Genomic DNA, 17,220 nt, shown 5'->3' with positions numbered 1-17,220 from the left:
ATGAGAACAGAAATCGTGCTCTGGCGGCGCGGCGGCAGTGGGAGGCCCCATTACCTAAAGTGGTGCTTCAGGTTAAGAACAGTTTCAGGTTAAGAACAGACCTCCGGAACTAATTAAGTACTTAACCCGAGGTACCACTGTACCAGCAAACATCAGGAAGAACTTTCTGACAGTAAGAGCCGTTCGACAGTGGAACAGACCCCCTCAGGAGGTGTTGGACTCTCCTTCCTTGGAGGTTTTAAGCATCTGTCATGTATGATTTGTTGAGATTGCTGCACTGCCGGGGGTTGGACTAGATGACCCTCGGGCTCCCTCCCCACTCTCCAGTTCTATGATTCTCTGACAATGTATGTGTGCGTGCGACCTTTCCTTCCATCCCCTACCCAGCACCCATTCGGAGATGCGCCATCCTAGCGCTAGGACCCTGTGGGCGCCCCTGGTGCAGCCTCGCAGCGCCTCCTGCTTCCACCCTGGCTGCTGGGTGACGGTCCCAGCTCAGCTGCCGAGCAGGGTGGAGCAGAGCAGCAGCAGCAGCAGCAGCAGTGGCATCGCCCTGGTCCTCCGTGCGCCCTCCTTCTCCCCGGCGGAGGCTGCCGCTGCTGCTGTTTATGACTGGTGGAGCCTACGAGCCAGCGCGGAGAGCGGCGCGCCAAAGGGGAACCGGCGGTGCCGGCAGCAAAAGACTCCCCGGCTCCGAGGAAGGGCAGCTGATGAAGTTCCCCGCCGAGCTCCAGAGGGCTCTCTCGGCTGCTCCAAAGGGCGCTGCTCCCGCCGGGTTCAGGGCAAGCGGGCGCGCGGTGAGTGATTCCCATTCCCAGGCACGGCGTCTCTTCGCTCCTCGCCTAGCTTTGCCAGCCTCTCTCTCTCTGTGCTAAGATCTTCTTTTCCCCGGGAACCGGGCAGGGAGGTTTGGGATGGGCAGGCAACCACTTCCTTCTTCCTCCTCGACCCCCGGCGTGGCATGGGGGGCGCAGCTAAATCAAGGGGCGCCTGGATGGAAAGGTTCGACCCCCTGGGAAGTGGAGACGGAGGGGAGGCCGGATCCCCACTGCCCGGGAAAGTTTGGAGGGAGGAGGCAAGGACCAGGAGGCAGTTTCTCTCTGCTTTAATCCAAGGCGCAACGCCGCGCTGCTTGGAGGTTTCGCTTTCCCCTTGCGCACCTGCCTTATCGAGGGGATGGCGCGGTTGTCTGCTTCTCGAGCGCGTCTTGGGTTGAAAATGGCAATTTGCCTGCGTTTCTTCTCTCCCCGCTTTACGAAACACGCACAACCTACCTATATAGCTGTGGATTTCGGAAGTTCTTTTTTGAGGGGATGGGGTGTCGTGGCTGTCAAAGGAAAGCCAAATCTCAGTCGAAAAGCACCTTGTGACTGAAATGCAGCTTTGTTTTCAGTGGGGGTTCCCCCCCCCTCATGTCACAGTATGAACCTGTTGATCTCCAGGGGTTTTTTGTGGGGGGGGGGAGGTACCGCGAACTGCTGCTCTTTGAGTTTTCTTTCCTTACATCCCTTACTTTGGATTTCCTTGTTTACTTTGGCTCCTGGCTTAGACGTAGGGGGAGGCCATTGTGCTGGGCACATTTAAGACACAGAAAGGAAAAGTTTTGCTGTAGGTCCCACAACGTGAAAGCCAATAGATTTATAGTCAGTCAATCAATTTATGATGACATCAGGTGCCCAAGACCATTCACTGCTTTTGCTGCTGCAGACTAACCCAGATTGTTGGCTAACCCTCTAGAAATGGGTATAATATGAAAGGAATAACTGCTGGCCATCTCAGGCTTCTATACCATAGATGAATGATTGGGTCTGGCTTATTAGTAAGGGTCTGAGTGAATGGAAAGCATGAATGATTTTCCCTTTGAGGTTGAAAATGGAAACATTGGCACATATTCTTTCATTAGGTTTCAGCTGTTAGTGGAGCTGCTTTGTTGTAAATCAGGGGTGCGGAACCTGTTTTTGGCACTGCAGGCAGATCTTTATTGGAACATAGCACCGTGGGTGAGGCTGCCCACCCGTCCATCACCTGATGTCACAATAATGTCAGGTGACAGGGTGCTTTGAAGTTCTGAAGTTGGGACTTCAAAGCACCATGCAGGGCTTGCAAATGAGAGCTATTAATTGAAATGTAGCATTAATACCCTTTTTTATTTTTAAATACTTGTGACTAGGTGGGAAAGAGTAGCTCTGCATTGACTGCATGTGCGGAATTTAGCGATATTACTGTAAGATACCATGATTTTATTGTTGGTTGCAGGAAGGAAATCTACTTGCTGAATGTCATAGGTCAAACTCGTGCCATTCAGGTTGAGTAGGCTAGTCACTCAACAGATGGAACATTTTCTGACAATCTGTTCATCCTAATTTTACTAGATGCTTCCATGGTCCATTAAGTTCTCAACCATTTGACCACAAATATCCAAAGTATCTCATACCAGTTGCTTAAATCCACACAATGTATTTTCTATAGTATCTGTTGCAATCTCCGTTTATCGTTCCTTTCTCCATATTTCTTCCCCCATCTAACTGGGGGCAAAATCTTGAAAGTCAGCAACATTCTGGAGTAAGGTAGCTTGCAGGAATTTGATCAAAGGTGTACCCAGTTGAGGTGCAAGAACTGTGATCATGATGAATGCACCAGGCAATTCAGAATTATACAATGAAATTATTCAGTAATACGTTCTCTTTCACAATAATAAAAGCTCAGCTTGAATGTATGCTGCAGATCAGGAAGGATAGTTAATTTAATGTGTCAAAGAAGCTATTAGAGGCAAGAAGACTTCCTTCCAAAAATGGAAGTATTGTCCAAATGGGGAGAACAAAAAAAGAGAACACAAGAAATGCAGTGCAAGGAGATAGTAAGACAGGAATCAGCATTCTCTTTTGGCCTGTGGGCATATCTGCTAAGGACAGAAACTATAATGGCCACCACACCCACTGCAACCAAGCACACATTGCAACCTATTCAATTGGCTATAATTGAATACTCCTTTGAAGAGCAATTTTGATGGAGGGAGGGGACTCTGTGAGCATCAAGGAAGACCTCATGTGTGCTCACAGGTGGAAAAACAAACAAATAAAAAGATTCAAGGAGCACATTGCTGAAAGCATAAAGACCATTAGCAAAAAAAATCTTTAAATATATTGGAAATAGGAGAACAATCAAGGACGTTGATGGATGTTTGGATGACAAGAAAGTGAAAGGTGTGCTAAAGGAGGAAAAGGAGATTGCAGAGAAGCTGAGTTAATTCTTTGCAACTGTCTTCAGATTCGAAGATGAAGGGCAGATTCCAGTGTCTGAAATAACTTTCTCAGGAAGGTAGTCTGAGGAGCTGAGGCAGATTGTGGTGAGAAGTTCTAGGTCTTACTGACAAATCACCGATCCCAGATGGCATCAACTTGAGGGCTCTCAAATAACTCAAAGGTGAAATTGCTGCTTTTCTATGAAAAATATGTATCCTGTCCCTAAGATCAGCCACTAAGACTGGCTACTGGTTTGGAAAAAGACAACCCAGATGATCAGGGGGCTAAGTCAACTTTGAGGGAAGGTTACAACCATTTGGGCTTTTTCATTTTTTAAAATGGGTAGAGGTGTCAAGATTGTACGTAGTTTGACAAAAGTGTGGAAACTACCCATCCCCACATAGCACCAGAAATTGGGTCATCCAGTGAAGCCAAACATTAGATGATTCAGAACAGACAAAAGGAAACACTTCTTCACTCACTGAATAGTTAAACTATGGAGTTTAACTCCCTCAAATTGAAGAGATGGACACCAACTTGGTTGGCTTTAAAAGAGGATTAGACAAGATTACCTAAGGGTGGTAATAATAATAATAATAGCAATAACAGCCACGAAATTAAAAGACGCCTGCTTCTTGGGAGAAGGGCAATGACAGGCCTAGACAGCATCTTGAGAAGTAGAGACATCACCTTGCCAACAAAGGTCCGTATAGTTAAAGCTATGGTTTTCCCAGTAGTGATGTATGGAAGTGAGAGCTGGACCATAAAGAAGGCTGATCGCCGAAGAATTGATGCTTTTGAATTATGGTGCTGGAGGAGACTCTTGAGAGTCCCATGGACTGCAAGAAGATCAAACCTCTCCATTCTGAAGGAAATGAGCCCTGAGTGCTCACTGGAAGGACAGATTGTGAAGCTGAGGCTCCAGTACTTTGGCCACCTCATGAGAAGAGAAGACTCCCTGGAGAAGACCCTGATGCTGGGAAAGATGGAGGGCACAAGGAGAAGGGGACGACAGAGGACGAGATGGTTGGACAGTGTTTTCGAGGTTACCAGCATGAGTCTGACCAAGCTGCGGGGGGCAGTGGAGGACAGGAGTGCCTGGCGTTCTCTGGTCCATGAGGTCACGAAGAGTCGGACACGACTAAACGACTAAACAACAACACTCACCCCAATGACTATGTTCCACCACCTCTGAATACCAATTGCTGGGATTTGTGTGCTGTTGCACTTAACTACACTTTTAATTAATTTCCATTTATAGTTCATTTGGTTTTTGGTGGTTTTTAAAGATATGATTTATAGTTATTAGAACAAGAAATCCTTTCCTATCAAAACAAGTGAGCTTCACTGAAGAGATAGGGCTTTCTGCATGTGAAGGACACAGCTTATCTTTATTACTCCTAGGACATTCAGAGACGGAGACTGCTTTTGGGAAACTATAAAAAGTTGTTCGTTTGAAAGGTAATTTCTGCAAGGATAATTTATCCTTTTTCTGAAATGAAATGTTGGAGTTCTGGAAAATGTGATAAATACCAGCTTAATCAGTGAGATAATATGTGTGATTCGCAAGAACAAGGAGAACAAATAGGTAAATGTCTTTTTATATGCCTTTTATAGAGATTGCTATATAAAAGAAGTAGAGAAATTCATGTAGTAATGAAAGTTATGGTTGATGTACCAAAATACATCTTTGTATTCTGTTTTCTTACCCTGCTCTGTGGAATGCTTTCCTGGTTGAAATTTACCAAACGTTGACACTTAATATGTTTTAGGTGTTTGGCCATACAGGTAATGTGATATTCTAGGAAGACCTTTAGCTGAAGACCTTTTGAGTAGACCCATTGAAATTAATGGACTTAATTTAACAACAATTTTATTATTTATATCCCGCCCATCTGGGTGGGTTTCCTCAGTTACCCTGGGCAACTTCTAGTACATATTAAAACATAATAAAATATTAGACATTAAAAACTACCCAATACAGTGCTGCCTTTACATTTAGTTGTGTTCTAATGTCAATAGGTCTACTCTGAATAAAATTTCATTGACTACCACCCATTATGAATATGTTTAGGCCAATTTTCCATTTACCATATGCTCATTTGGTTTTTGGAGTTGCTGCTTTTATTGATTTTGGATTTTTTTCTGCGTTTATGATGTTGGTTGTTTCTTTTGATGGTGGTTTAATGCGTTTGGAGGATTTGGTTTCATTTTAATGTATATTTTATTGTTGTAAGCAACTTTGGGATATAAGTTTTTTTTAAAAAAGAAAAAAACCCACCCTGGTTTGGGTGCAATCTTTAACAACTTACAAGGGGGAAAGCCCCATTGAACTTAGAGGGCCTTACTTCTGAGTAAAGATGCATAGGACTGCACAGCGTAATTCCTAGAAGACCAGAACAGAAGATGAATAGAAATCTGGGTAGAGTTTTGCACAGTTCCTGTGTGACGTTTACGAATGCCCATCATCAAAGACAAGATAATTGGGTTGACCTGCTGAGGCTACACTCTTTTTCGCACCTATTACTGAATTCTGTTGAAGTTGTTCACCTCCATGAGTAAATTGCAATTAAACTGTAAGGCTCTTCTTACATGGGATGGGTTCAGATGGTAAACTGCTATCTTTCCAGCCATCATAATAGTAGTAATCTATGAAAGCAGACCTAAATCTCATAGGAGCCAAGTACCTGTTGTAAAGGTTTACCCTCATGAAAGCTGACCTTGCTACAAGATCTTCTGGGATAAGCAGAATTAGGATCTGGATCCAGTGGAGCTGCAGCTGGGTCAGCAGGATCCTGTTAACTCCCTATATTTGGCTCAGTTAGAGATACCTGGGTGTATTATTCCCATCCCAGCTGTCTGAGGTCAGCCTTGTGGACCTTAAGCCAGTGTAAATCTGAAAGGGGGCATGGCGGGGGTGGGGCCAGAGGGGGGATCGAAAGCTGATTCAGCTCAGTCATGTGACCTGGCAAACAGGCAGAAACTAAGCCAGCAAAACAGGTGGTGCAACTCAAATACTCTTTCAAAGGCTTGTTTAGGTTTAGGCTGCCTCAGCCATCCACAACCCTGCTCCTGAATAGAGTTTGGATCTGGTGTACTTTTGCCGCCTTAATTTACTCTGGTCTGGCTTTAGCCCACCTTCTTGTAACATTGCTCCCTTCCTGTCTTTTAATGTGTTTAGGATTGAAGCTTTAGTTCCGTTTAAGAATTTATTTACATAATGACCATTTGGGGTAGTAAAGTAATGCTCCAACACACATTGATCTGTTTCAGATGAATGGAAAAGCATAGACTCATAATACTAAACCATAGTTTAGTATTATGAAGACAATTTGGTGCATTCTTATAACTTTCACTCGTTATCTCTGCCTTTGCAGCAGAAGAAAGGAAGTTAAGTTTCTGGTATGAACACACTGCAATATCTCATAACCTTTGAATGTTGGAAACTTGGCTTGTTCAGTGTTAGTTCAAACCCACCAGTATCAAACTGTAGTTTCAGATCCTAGTTTGTTAGTTAACTGTGGGTAGAGCTTACCATGGTACATTCCCTTCATAGAAAGCTATGTTTTGAATTGAGCTATTGAGTTTGTGGCTCACCTTGTTCTGAATCAGCCTGCTTTTGGGAGGCTTTCTAAATTTCAACCTGTTGTATGAACTGGCTTCCATTTAATTATTATCATCTTGCACAGTTGCTAAAGAATATTGTTCAGTTACTAAGAATTACTGTGTATTCCATTTCAAGCCCACCTTCCTTCAAGGAGGTCAAAGCAGCATACAGTATATGCCTCCATTTTATCCATTATCTGGGAGAGACTTGGGAGGTACAAATAAACTGCAAGGGATCTGACTTGTGAGATAGGTTAGTCTGAAAGAGAGTAATTGACTCACAGTCATCATTCAGTAAGTTTCATGGTGATGGATATATAGCTCAGCTCTAGGTCCTTTTCTGCCCACTGTATTACATTGGCTCCATTTGCTTTACTTTTTGTGTCCTCAGAAAAGAAAACATAATGTATCTTATGTTAATATGAGCTTGTAAGGCACTGCTGAACTGAATATATATATAGCTGCAGAATCTAAGCACCCTTGAAACCATCACAAGCAAATTGCAGCAATATTGTACAAGTACTAGCAATTTCTGAGCAGGAAAAAATATATCTCATTAACACAATGTACTCCAATTAATTACTCTGGAGTAACTCCATTGAGTTTGATGGGATTCTGCTGAAGCAAGAAGAAATACTTTAATGCAAGGTTATTTTTAAGAACATGCCTTTATTTGTTGTGATTTTTTAATCTAGTTTAATATTGCCATAATCCATATCCATATTTTTGTTTTTTAATTTTGTATTTATTGTGTACTTATTTTCATTTTTGGCTCTGTATAGGTTCCTCCTGGCATTTATTTTTATTTCTAACATTAATTACACTACATGTTGTATAACGATTTGTTCCTTATGAAATGAATGTTACTAATGTTGTGTCACTAATGTTATGCTGTGATGCTAATCGAGTCTGAAAATAGTTGGACCAAAGTGCTATGTAAACTGCCTGCAGTAGGCTCATAATTGCCTAAGGGAATACTTGCTGGTGGAAGTTAGTTATTTAGATGATGTTAATGCCAATGCTGTGTTCTGTTCTTCCATGCCATCATAGGTGAGCTGCTGTGTATTTTGGACGTGATTCAAAGCCTTTCAAACCATGATTTGCAACCTTCTTCTAGAGCTGGTTTCCAGTGATGGTTTGCAGGCAATTCTTAGCTTGCAGTACTAAATCACAGATAGCCTGATCCAGATAAAAAAACTCACAAAACATGCAGAGGCAGAAGGTAATTATGCATAACAGGGAAGATGACAGAGAAGGAGGGATTGTAAAAACATCCAGGGTGTTCCTGATTTCCAAATCAAGGGGGGGATTTTGATATCTTTTGCTATCTGAATTGAACTTTTGCTTCAGAGGTAATCTTCAGTGTATGTGTATTAGGATCTCACAGAAGAATCAATATTGGTCTACATATTAGTACAGAAGCTTGGTTTCACATCCAAAGATTTAATTGCTCCATTTTGGACATTCAGTTCTACCACATGATTAGAACTGGACAAGGGAGAGCAGGGATGAGCTTGCTTCCTCACCCCTTTCTGTTGTATCCCTCTTCCTACCCCAAGCACCCTTTATGTGCTGGAGGACAAATGTCTGCAGTTATGAGTCAGTGAACCTGGGGAAGCTCCCTGCACAATTTAAAACCCTGATCATGCAGTGTTTGGAATTGTGTGGGGAGCCCCCACGAGTACAGCAGGCTCCCCACAGGAGATCTTCATATGGAAACTAGTGAGACCAGACACAGGGGAGACACAATAGAGGAAATACTCCCAGTAATCTCACACAATTCTGATCATATAGGAGTATTGGATGCCCAATAGGCCTAATGTCAGCTGGGAATAAAGTGAAAGTATCTCATACTGCCATGCAACTAAATTTATTCTTCTTCAGGGAAGCTCTTGATGATGGAAGTGATATGATCAAGAAGATGCTGGGAGTCTGGCACAACTTGGAGAAAGAAAGATATTAGAAAAATACAAACACATATGGAAGTGCTGTGATTATTACTACTGTGGTCCCAACATTGGAGGAAGTGAGGGGAATCATAGAATCATAGAGTTGGAAGAGACCACAAGGGCCATCGAGTCCAACCCCCTGCCAAGCAGGAAACACCATCAGAGCACACCTGACATATGGTTGTCAAGCCTCTGCTTAAAGACCTCCAAAGAAGGAGACTCCACCACACTCCTTGGCAGCAAATTCCACTGTCGAACAGCTCTTACTGTCAGGAAGTTCTTCCTAATGTTTAGGTGGAATCTTCTTTCTTGTAGTTTGGATCCATTGCTCTGTGTCCGCTTCTCTGGAGCAGCAGAAAACAACCTTTCTCCCTCCTCTATGTGACATCCTTTTATATATTTGAACATGGCTATCATATCACCCCTTATATTTCCTGGCAGTGCCCCGTCTTCTGTGGTGGCCTCCTTTTCACTTATCAATGTCAATGTTGTCCATTGTTGTTGTATTAATGGAGCTTGGACTCCATGCCTCTCAGTCCCAAAGCGTCATGATCCCAGGCAAGTCCTAACTGTTATGTATTCAGAGGTCTGTGTTTGCCTGAGCTTGAGTCTGGACTAAGGATTCTGAGCCCCTGTGTTCTGATTCGATGCATGATATCCAATCACAGAACATTTCAGGATTTGGGCCTCTGCCATTGGCCTTCAACTCTTGAGGCATGATTCGCAGCTTGGAAGTTTAGACAGCCAATCACGTTGGGAGTGAGAGTGGCCCAGGCCTTCAGCAATGTATATAAGCAGTTGCTTTGCCCCTGTTGTCCAGTTCTTTTAGTTCAGTAAAGGTTCTTGCTGTTATCACTGTGTCTTGCCTCATGGGAACCTACCTACACTTCACTAACTGTGGACTTCACCACTGACCAAACTTCTTCGTGACAGTTTACAACCATTTTTATAACAACAACAACTACAACTACAACACCCCTCTGCGGCTTCCAGTACATATAAAAATATGATACAGAAATTAAAAACTACCCAATACAGGACTGCCTTCAGATGTCTTCTAAAATTTGTGTAGTTTTTTATCTCCTTGACATCTGATGGGAGGGGGTTCCACACAGGGTTCGAAATTAGCAGGGAGCCAGGTGCATTTTGTGCCTAAAGATTCTCCATTTGCAAACACTTCAAAAAGTCTGGATGCCACTTTTTTGCACCTGGCTGACACTCAAGGATTACTGAAATGTATGTGCTTTGAAGCTTCAAAGTACCATATTTTTCGCTCTATAAGACACACTTTTCCTCTCCTAAAAAGTAAGGGGAAATGTGTGTGCGTCTTATGGAGTGAATGCAGGCGGGAGGCTCTGCTCAACGGTCCCTTAAAAGAGCCACGTGGAGCGTGTGTGCGGCTCTTTAAAGGGAGTGAGGCTCTTGGGGGAGCCTTTCTCCCACTGCCCAGGAAAGGCTGCACACGGCTATCCCATAAGGCACGACAGAAAGAGGGATCGCCGCGCAGTGACCCCTCTTGCTGTCCTTGCTTCTGCCTTAGCGCAGCCTCTTCTGGGCAGGGGGAGGCTTCATCCTGCTGCCCGAGAGAGGCTGTGTGCGGCTATCCCATAAACCAGGACAATAGGCCATTCCAGAAGCCAGATCCCTCTTGCTGTTCTGGCTTCTGGGATTCAGAATATTTTTTTTCTTGTTTTCCCCCTCCAAAAACTAGGTGCGTCTTATGGTATATATTAAGGATAGACAATATGTGTAGGAGTTTAACAATAAAGAGTAGAGTGTTTTGAAAATTCTGTGCTTCCTTACTTGTTCCCAGTCAGGTTAGTGAAGCTGCTTGAAAGGAACTTAATTTGCTCCATTGTTTTTGTATTAAATCACCTGATGAAAAATCAATACATTAAAGGACCACATGGACATAAACAAAGATGCTTTACAAGAACATTCTGGCATAAGAAAGTGTGTTTTGTCATTTACTCGTAACAACACAAAAAGTCAATGGGGCCAAAGCTTACAAAGTTAATGAGACTAAGTTAGATTAAAACTAAATGCTGCTTTGCCTGAATTGTAGATTTATCCTTGACATGATTGATCCACAAGAAGTAGATGTGGAGTAGGTATTGACTCGGTCCATTTGATTTAAACAAATGCATTTCTCTCTTCCCCTTTTTTTCTGCCATAATATTTATGCACATTGGATCTAAACCAATTTCTGATTGCAGCCCTAAGATGTTTGTTTCTCTTTCTCAATTGTTAAATAGAGTTCTTCTGTAGTTCAAGTTATTGTGCAAGAAACACATTTGAATAGAAGCTTATTTTCAAATTCTTCACCGCACGTGTAAAGCATGAAGAATGTAAGTGGGCTTTCTTTAGCAGAACATCACAATGGAAAATAATGAAGATTAGTGATTAATGTGAAGACTCAATAGGGCAGGTCCAAAAATTGTCTGGTTTTCCCCCTTGTTCTTTTGCCTCAGGGAAACTTCCCCTGGAAAAAATACATATAATAATTTATAATAATAATTTATTATTTATACCCTGCCCATCAGGCTGGGTTTCCCCAGTCACTCTGGACACACACATAGGACAAACAAATAATATACGGCAGTTCTGGATAGCAGAAGAGTCTGAATCAACTAACCTTATTGTACCCAAATGCAGTGGTACCTCAGTTTATGAACTTAATCTGTTCCAGAAGTCTGTTCTTAAACTGAAGCGTGCTTTCCCTAATGAGGCCTCCTGCTGCCGGTGCCCTTCCAACATGTGTATAAGAACACACAGCCATACCTGTGAAGAAAAAATAATGTGAACTGAGTAGTACATGGGGTGAGCTGTAAAGGAAAAGTTACATGATCTGATGGATAAAGCTCAGTGGTGTGAATCAGCCATAGGGTAACCCCATAAACAATGTTTCCTTGTGTAAGCATATTCCATATTCTGTATCTCCCACAGTGCAGGTGCCTCTGAATATCACTTGGTGGGAAATGCAGGTGAGCAGAGTGCCGGGAACAGGATGCTGTTAGTGTTCAAAATTAGCCAGGCGCATTTTGTACCTGGCTATCAGCCACTTGTGACCAAGTGAAGATGCCTGGGTGCCAGGATGGCACCTGACATCACCATCTGGATGTGCATGCCTTGGGAATCATTGGATCTGAACTGTTTTCACACACTAATACCACATCCTGTAGTATTCTATCAGTTTTATTTTATCTGCACAATCAGAATGAATTTCAGGAGCCAAAACGCTTTTTTTGTGCAGCCTGTGCAGGAGCAGTCACCATTAAGAAAAAGTGGTCGGAATAGGACAATATATATATATGTGGACTGTCCCTGGATCAAATGACTTTTCTTCTTTAAGTTCTTAAAGTTCTTATCCTAGCTCAAGGTTGTCATTTGAACCAGTCATGTTTAAGTGAAAATCAATCACAGTCAGTCCATCATTTGAAAAATAAGACTTTCCAGCTGTCTTACCCCAAAATGGCAACCAGACATTCTATTTTGGCATCTGTAATCTTGGTTTAAAGAGCCTAGCTTATATATCTGGTGCCTGGTTTATATATCTGAGTTTCTAACAATGGATGCTATACTAGATGGTCTGATCTAGCATACCCATCTTATGTTCTTACATTCCTCTCTAATGAATGGTAGGCATGAAAGAGCATTGTGCCCCCACCTTTCTACTTTAGTAGCCAATATCTCATTAACTGCATGAGAGAGAAATTAATATTGCAAACCAGTAGAAATTGCAGGCTATCTGCTTTCAGTTGTTATGCTAATGCTTTTGTGCTTTAGAACTTCGTGAGTTATCCAACCTTAAAATGTCACCGATCCATCTGTCTCTCAGCCCTTTGGCATAAAGAGTTCAAAACCTTGGACGTTGGCATTGTTTAAATTCCTGTGAGAAAGTTTCAGGCGTGATTTTTTGGTGCCTGTCCCAGCTATTGAAGCAGAAAAGACACTTTCACTGCTTCTATCCTCATGTAATCCAGATGTCAAATATACTCTTCAACACAGAACGCTTTCACGCTTGTGTATCATCCAGCCACAAAGGAGAATTTAGCTCCAGTAGCTGAATTTTTATAGTCAGTGTTACAGATATACCTTCTGCCGGCTTATTTTGCCTGTAACAGGTATTGGGAGCTGTGAACACTCTTATATTCCACCCCTCCCCCCAGCAACATGGTGTTAGCTTTTTAGCTTTCTGAGATGAAAAAAATCTATATTTAATTACTTTATTTTGACTCATTTTTTTTTGCCTCAGGTAAACAAGGGACTTCTGAAAGGAGTTCACATTTGAAGATACTGCTGCATTGGGGATTTTCTGAGAAATCAAACGAACCATCCAATTCCTTTCAATATACTTGTTAATTTTGAATTTACCCAAGCTGCCTGTGTACCATGAATGGACCCAGTGGGGAAATGATATACTGCTCATTCCCCCAAAGACATAGGCTACCACAGCACCAAATTCTGCATTATTCTTGCTTGTTTCTTTGGAGATGTTGATGGTGAGATTTATTTTGAGCACTTATACACCAAAGCAAAAGCAAAAACCAAAACCCATAGAAACCCCTTCGATGTATGCATGTATTCTGTGTTGATAGGTCATTCCCTGTGGAGAAGGGGGCTCAGGAAAGCATCTTACGCCCCTTCCTTGTTTTCCTATTATTCAGTAGTTGCTACCACCACCAGTCCTTGGTAACACAGGCCCCAGAAAAAGGAAGAAACTGGGCACTGTCGACCAACCTACTTATGCAGAGACTTTAGACAAGGCACCTTGCCCTTCTCTCTTTTTTAAATATTATATTTTTATTAGTTTTCAAATACAAAAACAAATTTATACATTCCATACATCTTAATTACATCTCACTTCTCTTTTTTGACTTCCCTCAATTTGTCTGCCATTCCTTCCTATTGTTACTTTTTACACATTTCTGCCCTTTTAACCCTTTCCCCTCACAGACCTTCCTTAAAGCTTACAAATGTAATTTTATTATCACTCAGTTTTTGCATATATTGGATAAACTTTTCCCAATCTTCTGTAAATCTTTGATCTCATTGATTCCGGATCCTTCCTGTCATTCTGTCCAGTTCTGCATAATCCATCATTTTAGTTCTCCATTCTTCTATCGTAGGTAATTCCTCCTGTTTCCATTTCTGGGCCATCAATATTCTTGCTGCTGTCACTGCATATAAAAATAACTTCTTTTCTTTCTTATTTATCTCATTACCTGTAATGCCTAGTAAAAATGCTTCTGGTTTCTTAACAAATGTATATTTCAACATTTTCTTCAATTCATTATAAATCATTTCCCAAAAGCATTTTACCTTCTTACATTCGGCGCCTTGCCCTTCTCAGCCAACATCTTGCCATTTTCTGGGGAAGAAAGGGCGAGCTTCTAGCTGTTTATCCCACCCCAGAGGTCAAAGCAGCTTGCTTATTTCCTTGCCTCCCATGTCTATCCCAGAGAATGGATAAATGTGCTGATTTTTATAACCCTAATCATAGGCCTCCAATAGTACGAAACACAAGTATTCTGTCTGGCTTCCCCAAAGCTAGAAAGATAATGAGGCTGGACAGTACTTTCATTTTTATTTCTTGTCCTCAAGCCATTATTGGCTGGCTTGGCCACTAGCCTTAGAACAGAAGCTCTTGAGTAGGCATTTATCTCTAGTAATCTAAGCACCTGTTCTGGTCTATTCTGCTTGCCTCTTTTTCGTATTAATTGCAAGTTTCTGATGTATATTTTAGAGAACTTTAACCCAAAGGCACAATTTCCTGCTGTCAGTCTTTTGGTTTATGTTATAAAGCAGACTTTTAATTCCTAACTATGAAATCTCTGGTCATAGATTACTTGAGGTAAGGTCAGCTTTGTTGTTGTATATATGGCGGGTGTCAAAAGAATATTTAGCATATGCCAAAGGCAGTTCTTTATTAAATCCAGTGGGGCTTTACTAGTTGTAGCAGTATACTTTCATGCTTAAGACAAAGGGGTCTCATTCTGTTTTATTGCCATTGAAGTTTTGATTTCTATCCAATAGCTTTAGTTTTCTGAAAGGCCAGTAGTCCTTGAAATAACTGTGCAGTACTTAATGCTTCCTTACTCTTTGATGTATCTGTTTGTCTATCTATCTATGAATGTAGCTGGTCTGTTTTAGGGGTGTCTTCCAGATGTTGTTGGATAACAACTCACATCATCCCTGACTCCTGGCCATTCTGGATGGGACTGATGAGAATTATAGTTCAACAACACCTGGATGGAACTGTATTGGCCACCCCTCATCTAATCATAACATGTTTGCTTGATGAAGCTCAACAGGACTGTGGAGGACAAGGAAAGAGTTGTCTCTTTCCCAACTCTGTCTGTTATGTACTGAAGTTCTCACCCTGGACCAGCAGGGGGATACTGTAGATAGTTTACACTCAGGTCCATATATGCAAATAAGGAATTGAAAGTGATGATCAGTGATTGGATAGTTACAGAAAGTTGTTACTGTTGTGTTGTAGTTGAGCTCTATATAAGCAGGTTGACTGCACCCTTCAGTTCAGTTCTGTTCTGGCCTGTGAATAAACAAGAGCTGTCTGAAGAATCGCTGTGTCGTCTGATATGTTCACCCACAACTTAACACTGTCACTTGAAGCTGGAATTATCCTTGGAATTGTCCTCGAGATAGGGTGGGCTGCTCTCTCCCACTTTCTTCTGTCGTATCAGCGCTCTGTACTTTTGCTACATGTCCCCAGTTGTTTGGTGAGTCTAAAAGAAATAAAATATTGGGAATGGAGAAAGGTGACTCAAAAGGTGACTGTTTGTTTGCTCTAGAGTGGCGCCATCATGCTGTCCAAGTGGGAAGAAAGCCCTCACAGTTCTCTCTTTCCCTAGCACTGAAAGGAAGACACAATACAGGAAAGGGAAGTGTCAAGGGTAGAGAAGAGGGTGGAGGCAGGTGGTGGAAGTCTTTTTTTACTTCTCTGAAAAAGAACTGTCTCTACTAAGAAATAATCTCTATGATTTCATGTTGATATGACTGAATTCCAGCAAATGGAGTTTGGGCTAATACCATGATTGCAAGAAAAGGCTAAGGAAGAAAAAGGTGACAGCACACCCAACTTGTGGGGTGCGTTTATTTATAGAAATCTATTACTAGTTCATAGCTGGGTTGGTGGGTTGGGGGAATCAGTTGTAGAACTATGTCTCTGGCTTTAATCTAGTCGATGTAGCTTCTCAGTAAGTTAGTTCCATAATCCCCAGTACTTACTTGAGTCTTCTGAGTTTTATTCATGTCTCTTTAGATTTGGTTTGTGCTGGGAAGAGAGAAACTGGTTGACAGTGCTTCTTAAAGCTTCAACAAAAGGAAGTTTAAATATGGTACAAATTGCAGTTGTAAGGCAACCTCCCTGCTGATTAAAGTATGGTACTGAAATTGAATTAATGAGGATTTTTTTCATCAGTGCTTTGACCTGACTATTTAACATCTTTCTTTCTTGTCATCTCTAATCTAGCAGTGTTGTCCAAATTCTAGCTCTAACATGACAATGGGGCAATTCCTTTGCACCCCAAATCAAATAAAGCTCTCTTTGGTCTCTTACATATACTTAAAGTTGTAGAAAGACATGGACTAAAGCCCCACTTGAAGGGACTCTTCAAACATGTATGCAAGAAACCCATTGATAAGTAAAAATGTGTATATGTCGAAAGTGAGGTCTGAGCAAAAAAATACGGGTCTGCTTGAGGAGGAACTGCTGCCCATGCTCGCATTGCTCACCAAACCTGACTATTCCCTACACCCCTTTTCAACCTTTGTATTTCACCAAGCCCCACATCCCCCTTCCTTCCTTACAATAAGAAGCCAGCTTTCTTCCCATACCTGAAGGAGCGTCTCCACCCCCATCGTTCAGCTCCAAGGACCTTCTTCCGGTTCTCTCACTGCAAGAAGTGAAGCTACAGGGAACCAGGCAGAGGCCTTCTCAGTAGTGGCATCCACCCTGTGGAACGCCCTCCCATCAGATGTCAAGGAAATAAACAACTACCTGACTTTTAGAAGACATCTGAAGGCAGCCCTGTTTAGGGAAGTTTTTAATGTTTGATGTTTTATTGCTTTTTATTATTATTAATATTCTGTTGGGAGCCACCCAGAGTGGTTGTGGGAAACCCAGCCAGATGGGTGGGGTATGTATGTATGTATGTATAAATAATAATAATAATAATTATTATTATTATTATTATTATTATTATTATTAATCTTTGAAGTGACCAAACCAGCAACACCTGCTGGCCTTGTCAGGTCTAGACCATGAAAGACTGGAGATTGCAGAGGATACCATTACATGAAAACATCCAGGGCACATTTAGGCCGTGGTACCCAAGAGTACATGCTCCTTGCCCAGCTGCTTCCCCCAACCCACTGCCCAGGGAAATGGGGGGGGGGGC

At 42.1% G+C, this 17,220-nt stretch overlaps 1 protein-coding gene across 1 annotated transcript in view; it reads left to right on the top strand.

Moving 5' to 3' along the window:
* Positions 1-479: 479 nt before the first annotated feature.
* Positions 480-17,220, top strand: part of SPSB4 (splA/ryanodine receptor domain and SOCS box containing 4) — a 181,907-nt gene continuing 165,166 nt past the window's right edge. Inside the window, exon 1 of the mRNA XM_079975935.1 lies at positions 480-797. The gene's annotated coding sequence lies outside the window, so the exon portion shown is untranslated. The remainder of the gene's footprint in view (positions 798-17,220) is intronic.

This window comes from Podarcis cretensis (assembly GCF_951804945.1).
Source record: "Podarcis cretensis genome assembly, chromosome: 5".
NCBI classification, from domain to species: Eukaryota; Metazoa; Chordata; class Lepidosauria; order Squamata; family Lacertidae; genus Podarcis; species Podarcis cretensis.
Note: the sequence above shows the minus strand (reverse complement) of the source record. Positions and strands in the feature narration are given on the sequence as shown.